The following is a 9,071-nucleotide window of genomic DNA, read 5'->3' on the forward strand; positions in this document are numbered from 1 at the left end:
TTTTATTTTTAATAAATAATTTTATTAAAGATTTCGAACAAACTTCTTTCATGTTGCCATTATGGGGTATTATTTGTAGAATTTTGAAGAAAATAATGAATTTAATAAACACTCACCATTCACTTTAAAAGGAACACCTGTTCACCTGCTCATTTATGCAGTAATCCAATCAGCCAATTATTTGGCAGCAGCACAATGCATAAAATCATGTAGATACAGGTCAAGAGTTTCTATTAATGTTCACATTAAACACAGAATGGGGGAAAAGTGTGATCTTGATGACGTTAACCATGTCATGGGGTGTTGGTGCAAGATGCATTGGTTTATTTTAGAAATTACTGATCCCCAGGGATTTTCACACACAACAGTCTCTAGAGTTTACACAGAATGGTGCAAAAAACAATAACCACTGAGTGAGAGACAGTTCTGAGGGTGGAAATGTCTTGGTGACAAGAGAGGTCAGAGAAAAATGGCCACATTGGTTTGAGTTGCCAGGAAGGATATACTGTAGTAACTCATATAATCACTTTTTACAGCTGTGGTGAGCAGAAAGGCATCTCAGCATGCAAGAAACATTGAACCTCACTCCATGTTTTTTGTTTCTCACAAATGAAGCCATATGCTGAACAAATGAAGTATTATGAACTTGTCAGAGTACATTTCTGTTTCAAACACACAATAATATATCACTGTTTTGTAAGGTTATATTTGTCAGGGATGCCAGAAGAGTTTGATAAGACTTCAGTTTACTATGAAAGCTGTGCTTTATTAACAAAAGCCAATATGAGGAACAATCGTAAAAAAAAGAGGCAAAAGTAAAACTAAAAACAAGAAAAATAATTGTCCAAAACCATATGGGAAGCAGAGCCACAACAACAATATGAGTGGTAGATTAGAGAGGTAAACACCAAGAGATGATAGCAGGTCAAAACAAAAAACAATGTAAAAGTGATATTTCAGAGAGGTAAAAACCAAGAGATAATAACGAGTCAAATGTAAGGGGGGAAAAATGTGTTTTAGTGTTCTGAGTTCAAATCCAGCACTTCCAAGCTGCTACAGTTGGGTGCTTGAGCAAGATCTTTAATCTTCAAATGCTCAGTTGTATCCTCTATTATAGTCATCTCCGAAACTATTGGAACTAATTGGGCCAATTCATTTATTTTTTCTGTAAAATGGTCTGCACTTGTATAGCACTTTTTCTTTTTACCTTAGCGGTTCTACAAAGCACTTTACATGGTTTCTCATTCACCCATTCACACAAACACTCACACGCCAATGGCTGCAGAGCTGCCATGCAAGGCGCTAGCCAACCATCAGAAGCAACTTGGGGTTCAGTGTCTTGCCCAAGTACACTTCGGCATGTGGAGACATGTGGGCCAGGAATTGAACCGCCAACCCTACGCTTAGTTAACAACCCGCTCAACCCACTTACCTGAGCCACAGCCACCCACTATGGAACAAAAGCATGTCATTTTGAGGCTGAGAAAAAAATCAATCAGAGCGATTCCACAAGCATTGGACACAACCTAAACAACATTTTGGAATGTCCTGAAAAAGAAGGAAACCACTGTACTGAGCAACAGACACCGAATGGGTCAGCCAAAGAAAACAACAACAGCTGATGACAGAAAAATTATGAGAGATGTGAAGAAATATCCTAAAACAACAGTCAGTGACATCACCAACAACCTCCACAGGGCAGGGGGGAAGGTATCACAATCCACCATTTGAAGAAGACTTCAAGAGCAGAAATATAGTGACCAAACCACAAGATGCAATCCACTCAAGAATCAGATAGCCTGATTGGAATTCACAAAGAAATACAGACATGAGCCACAAAAGTTTTGTGATAACAAGATTATCTTCTACCAAAGTGATGTAAAGTGTCAAGAAAGAAGTACATGATCCTCATGAAGCTCATGATCCAAAACATACAAGCTCATCTGTGAAATATGGTGGAGGTATGAGCCACAGGTTTGATGCAATTAATGCAAGAAAGGGATATGAAACCAAATATTAAGTGTATTTAATTTAATTTACTTCAATACCTCTGTTCCCATACATTTGCTCACCTAAAAATTGGGGTGTCTGATACAAAATGTTTTATGTTGTTTAACACACCTATATGTAAATACCAGGAAATAAAAGCAGAAATCCAAAACTCTCGTCTCATATTCATCTTTTGCTCTCAAACCCAAATGTCTTTGGTGTATAGCACAAACAATTGTCCTCGTCAAGAGTCGACTCCTTGTCAAGAGTCTGAAACCATGAAAAGTTGGTGAAGCAGCTTATGGCCTTCCAACTGGTGTGACTGCTGTCACTCGCACCACTATTCTCACGGATTCACAACCCCAGTGGATTCATCAAGCTCTGTTCAGCTGTGACAAAGGCTATACTGCCATCAAGTAGCCCTTAGGGGGCCTTTTCTCATCTCATCTTAACACATACACATATAGCCCTGTTTTGTATTAGCAATACACACACAAATTCTATTCTTTTCTGCTTTGTAGAGTGTCCACAGAGATAACGCACAGGTCCCTTTGGGACCTAAGAAGCAGTGATAAGTTTTATGGCATGATCTCTGTGTCTCAATTCTGAAGTTCTCAAGTCTGTGTCACAATGCCTTTGTTCGAGAAGATAAAGTTGCTTTTCTCTTCTTTGATAGAGTTGTTTCTCTTCTTGGAATGTGCATTGCTTGTGAATACCTAATCACTCCCACCCTTCGGAGCTCCAGCTCCTATCTGTTAGCACAGTCTGTTACAATGGAGCATACACAACAGATGTTTTGACTGCAGCTGTGACCTGTTCCAACATTTATCACTTTTTCCTGTATTCTGTGTGTATATGCCATGCCTTTGTGAGCATTAAACTAAGAAGCTTTCACTACACTATGTGTGACTTCTTCCCCAAGTCAGACAACAGCATAATCAGCCAGTGCAAGGTCCAAATTCTGGTTCCGTGGCTGGTATCAGACAAAACACAATAACACAATAACACAATAGGTGTGTAACAATTATTGACACCACTATGAGTTCATATTAGAAAAATATATTTGAAGTTTTTTTTAGTACACCTGAGTAACTAGGAACAGGAAATTATTCAACCATGACTTCCTGTTTCACAGGGGTATAAATATGAGGTAACACTTAGGCCAAATTCCCTTAGTCATTCATAACAATGGGTAAGACCAAGTAATATAGCTTTGATGTGCAGCAAAAGGTTGTGGAGTTGCACAAAATGTGAAGTGGCTATAAGACCATAGCACAAGCATTGAAAGTGCCAATTCCATCATCAGGACAATCATTAAGAAGTCCCAGTCAACTGGAAATGTTATGAATCAACCTGGAAGAGATTGTGTGTCTATATTGTCTCAGTGCACTGTGAAGAGGATGGTTTGAGTGGGCAATAAATCTCCAATGATCACAGCTAGAGAATTGCAGATGGCTTTGGGTCAGAAAGTCTCCAAAACTACAATTTGAAGTCACCTACATCACCATAAGTTGTTTGGAAGGGTTTCAAGAGAAAATCCTCTCCTCTCATTCAAAAATAAAATCAAGCATCTTCACTTTGTCAGACACTACTGGAACTACTGGTTTGGCTTCTAGTGTCACATGAAATGAAAATATAGCTTTTTGGCAATAAACACCAGACATGGTTTTGGTGCACACAGAGAGGTAGCCATAAGGAAAAGTACCTCATGCCCACGGTTAAATATGGTGGTGGTTCTTTAATGTTTTGGGTCTGTTTTTCTTTCAGAAGACCTTGACATTTTGTTAGGATACATGGCATCATGGACTCTATCAAATATCAAGAGATATTAAATGAAAACCTGTCTACCTCGATCAGAAAGCTTAAAACGAGCCAGGGTTGGATTTACCAGTAGGACAATGATCCAAAACATACATCAAAATAAACACAACAATGGTTAGCTGACCACAAAATCAAGGTCCTGCCGTGGCCATAGGTCCTGCCTCTTCAAACCCATAGAAACCTGTGGGGTGAACTGAAGAGGAGAGTCCCCCACCATGAACCTCAAAACTTGAAGAATCTGGAGAGATTCTGTGTGGTGGAATGGTCTCAGATCCCTTATCATGCATTCTCCAACCTCATCAGGTATTATAGGAAAAGACTCGGAGCTGTTATCTTGGCAAAGGGAGGTAGCACAAAGTGTTGACTAAAAGGGTGCCAGTAATTTTTGGGTGCCAGTAATTGTTGCAGATGAGTGGGACTGGTCACTTATGAGATATTGCACCCGGAGAAGGGAAAGTCCAGCCAAGTGTACCACGTCAACCTCCTGAAAGAGTGGCAGGAGCAGGCAAAGAGACAGTACTGTTTGCCTGCAAAGGAGCTCCAGAAGGAGAGGAGGGTGAGGGCGAGGTGGAAGATGTGGCTGTACAGAGACCTCTGGCAAAGATAACCCTGGAACATCTGGAAGATGAACAGAGAAAGCAGCTGCTTCAGATCATAGACAAGCACCCACATCTCTTCAGAACAGAGCCAGGAAGAACCAACTTAATCAAACACACTATCCAGCTCACTGACTCAAAACCTATTCAACAGCAGCCCTATTGGGTGCCTGAATGACTAATCGAATCACTGAGGAGGGAGATTCAGCTGATGAGGAATATGGGGGTGATTGAGCCATCAAACAACCCATGGAGCAGCCCAATTGTCCTGGTACCAAAAATGGATGAATCGCTGAGGATCTGTCTCGACTTTCGGAAGCTCAACGCTGTCTCCAGGTTCAATGCATACCCAATGCCTTGGATTGATGAGCTGGTGGAATGGATCAGCCAAGGCAAATACATCAGAACCTTAGACCTGTGCAAAGAATACTGGCAGGTACCCTTGGCCCAATAATCCAGAGAGTACACTGTCTTCAGAACACCCTTAGGACTATTCCATTTTACGACCATGCCATTTGGGTTACATGGAGCTCCAGCCACCGTCCAACAGCTGATGGATCAGGTTCTACGAGGGGAAGAGGACTGCTGTGTGGCATATCTTGATGACGTGGTCATCTACTGGGAAGAGCATCTACAGTACCTGACCAGAGTCTTGCAGAAAATCTGGGAGGCAGGCTTCATCTTAAATGTGACAAAATGTGAATGGGCAAAACAAGAAACGCAATACCTGGGATTCCTGCTGTGCAACAGCGAGGTTCGACCACTGGTAGACAAGGTGGAGGCCATCCAAGACTGTCCAAGACCTCAGACAAAGAAAGAGGTATGTGCATTCCTTGGACCAATCAGAGGGTACCGAAGGTTTATACCTGAGTTTCCAGTGTCACTGGAAACCCAGTGCCCTGGACAGAGAAAGCTAAGCAGGCATTTCAACAGCTGAAGGACAGCTTATGTAACAGTCCCGTTCTTCGAAGTTCTGATTTCTCCCAGAGATTTTTAGTTCAAGTGGATGCTTCTGCCAATGGACTGGGAGCATTACTGGCACAAGGTAAGAGTGGCCAGGAACACCCAATCCTTTACCTAAGCCGTAAGCTGCTACCCTGAAAGACCCGATACTCCACTGTGGAGAAAGAGGGACTTGCCATCAATGGGCATTAGAAAGTCTCCGATATTACTTGCTGGGAAGAGAGTTCGATCTCGAATTGACCTGGATGAATTCAATGAAGGATTGAAATGCCAGGATAACAAGATGGTACCCATCACTGCAGCCTTACCACTTTAAGATCAGACACCAACCTGGGAAAGAGAACCTGACTACTGATTACCTATCCAGACTGCCGAGTTCGCCAATCTAGGAGAGGAGGGAGATAATGTGACAGAGGGCTCTGTCATGATTGCGGCAGCACTACATTTACATGCGCAAATAATCCACTATCCACCCATTTTCTGGTTTTCTCTACCCTTGGATGCACACTATGGCAGGTTAACGTGGAAGTTGTAAAAATAACGCACACATATCCACTCCATTACCGCATCTTTCCCCCATATCCCACAATAAAAACATGTAGACACCAGATACATTCATCAGTAAATGTTTATTGTACTTAGCTGCATGTCGTTTTGTGTTTTCAGTTGTTTGTGTGTGTTGCATCTTATTGTGTATTAGTCCAAGTTACTGGAAGCAAACGACAAAACCCAGAAGCGATCCAGAATGTAAGATATCGCTAAATTCTTGTGTTGCACCTGTGCAATCACTCCGGTAACTGGACTGTTTTATCTGTTGTTTGTTTGGGGGGGAGTTGGGATTACAAAACCCAAGTTAATTCCTGTATGAAAGTGATTATATATATTATGTTATATAATTAATATTGATGATATGGTATATATGTTATGATTCTGAAGATATATATATATATTGTTGTTTATGTAAAGTTATTGTTTTAATACTTACCTCTTGAAAAACATGGAGGAATCCATGTGGGTAGAGCTTCCAGGTTAAAAGCCAGGCCTGTTTGTTTAGGGTGGGATATAGTTTGGAGTTTGTGGTTGCAGTGCAAGTATTTACCTTTCTGTGGAGGGATTTACCAGCCACATGCTGTAGTGCATATATTTTTGTATAGTTTTTCCCATTTCCCCTATTTTGTCTATTTTTTGGGGATGTACATATTTTTGTGCACATTTGGTGAATTGTAAATAGAATGTAAATAGTAGCACTGTCAATAAAACACCTTTGCACAAAAGTGCTATTGCCTTGCCATAAATTTTCTTGTGTGGGACCATTTTTTCATAATGCTTTGTCACAATTATATTACATAAAATTATAAATAACAGTTCATATCTGGTGTGGCCACCAGCTGCTTTAAGTACTACAGTGCATCTCCTCCTCATGGACTGCACCAGATTTGTCAGTTCTTGATGTGAGATGTTACACCACTCTTCCACCAAGGCATCTGCAAGTTCTCGATCATATCTGGGGGGACACATGGTTACACATTCCTGCAGCACAGTCTCAATTGTCTTACATTTACATTTATTCATGTAGCAGACACTTTTAGCCAAAGCAACTTACAAATGATAAAAATATAAGCAAAGCAATATATCAAGCAGAGAACAATACAAGTAGTGCTACCATACAAGATCCATTAATTGAGTTCCAGAAGAAGCAAAGTGCACAGAGTAGAGGTGTAAGTGCAAATGTATTATTTATTTATTTATTTATTTATTTTTTTATGAGCTGGTTATGACAGGACATACAGACATGACATACAGACAGACATGTCATGACAGACATTGCAGTTTATTGCTCTGGCCACATCTGCAGTCCTCATGACTCCCTGCAGCAGGCCTATGGCATGTTCACACAGGTGAGCAAGCATCCTTGTCTTTCTTCTGATGTTTTTCAGAGTCAGTAGAAAGGTTGACACGTTAAATCCTTATTTCCTGCACTGTATATGCTAAATAAAGTATTCACAAACAATTTGATCAGCATTTTGAATGGCCCATGGTCTTGTGTGCTTAATAACGCCACACATACATTTAAAAAAAATGTTTCTGTAACCCAACATAAGACTAAAACAGCCATAAATATCTGCTAAAATTGTCAAACTTTCCCTGGGTAATGTTTTTCACTTACAAGATGAAATTTTATTTCAGCCTTAGCCTCGCCATCTAGTAATCATATATAAATAAAGCCTGTTCTCCAGGAAACATGTGATGGCTGTTCAAAGACCTACAGACCACCTTCACCCAATCTGCTTTGTGTTGAGTTTTACTTGAGAACCTCAAGTTTTACCCAAGAACCTTTGGTGTTTCCTCTCCCTAGACTGGCCTTTTCAATGTTACTAAGCTGATCATCCATATAAGAAACAGTAAGAGACATACTAATAAAAATATTTAATTAAAATAAATAAATAAATAAATGAAAATTAAAAAAAAAAAAAGACCCTGCAGTCTTCGCCAGAGGCTTGGTTCTTGGTGGGTCTTCACATAATCACTGCTGTTTTTGTTTTGATTTTATTTTGCTTTTTTTAATCTCTACTAAGCTTTTTTTTCTTTACTATGCAATTAATGCTCTCAATGCATGAGCACTGCACACTACACCATAAATGGGGCCTTAGCAAGTAATTAGATGCTGCTACAGTCTAAGTTATTAATTATGCTGTTCTCATAGTGGAACAGGAAAACTTATGGTTAAACAAGGCACACAGGAAAGTACTGAGGTTGATGCGATTAAAAGGTTGTTTATCAAATGGCCCAATAGCCAAACTAGTTGTTCAAAAATAACTCTGGAATTCAGTCCTCACTTGGTATAGTCAGAGCCTGACACAACTCTGAAGAGAGAATATGTCACCATCGTGGCAAGTATTATATGTAATACTTAATCCTTTAGATGCAAGTCTGGATTAAACTTGCATTTGATCACACATTACACCTCCCAGATTCCTTGTTTTCTTTTTTATTGTTAGATTTAGACAGAAATTTCCTTTCAAATAAACTCATCACCAATTACAACTGCTTGTTTTAAAAATAAACTTGTGTTATAAAATTTCATATGCACAGCCACTCTAATACCAAATGAGGCCAACATGATAGTTTCCCAATTTGCGTGAGACTATGTTTCAGTGGCAACTGCCTTAAAGGCACTCTCTAATGCATCTCTTGACCACCAGCTGCTGTGAACTATTTTGTCTGTCAGATGGAATGACATTGATTTTATTTTCCATGAAAGCATCCAGACCAATTTTGTCACAGGCATGCACATGTTTTCTTCACATAATATGCACTGATAGAATACCCTCAACAACCCATTCCTTCTTTTTCCATTGTGCATAAAACGACAAATCTATGAAATACCATTGTCCTTTGTGCACTGACACTAGCATATACTTTCAACACACCAAACCATAGAAATGAATAATTGCTGTCTTTCACGAGCAGTCAAAATGCCACAAAATGAAAGTACAAGAGTAAATGTTTATATAGTATGTAGTTTAGGCATACTTTTATTTTTTGCCTTTACAAAGTGAAGTGTTTAATTGCTTTGTACAGGAATAATGAAGCTTCCAGGTGTTTTTAAGTGATGTGTCTTGCAGGTGTAAGGAATTCACATAAATAACAATAATAACACTCCAAGGACAGCTTGAATAAAGCCTCTGCTGTAACATAAAG

This window comes from Ictalurus punctatus, chromosome 4 (genome assembly GCF_001660625.3).
Source record: "Ictalurus punctatus breed USDA103 chromosome 4, Coco_2.0, whole genome shotgun sequence".
In the NCBI taxonomy this organism is placed as follows: domain Eukaryota; kingdom Metazoa; phylum Chordata; class Actinopteri; order Siluriformes; family Ictaluridae; genus Ictalurus; species Ictalurus punctatus.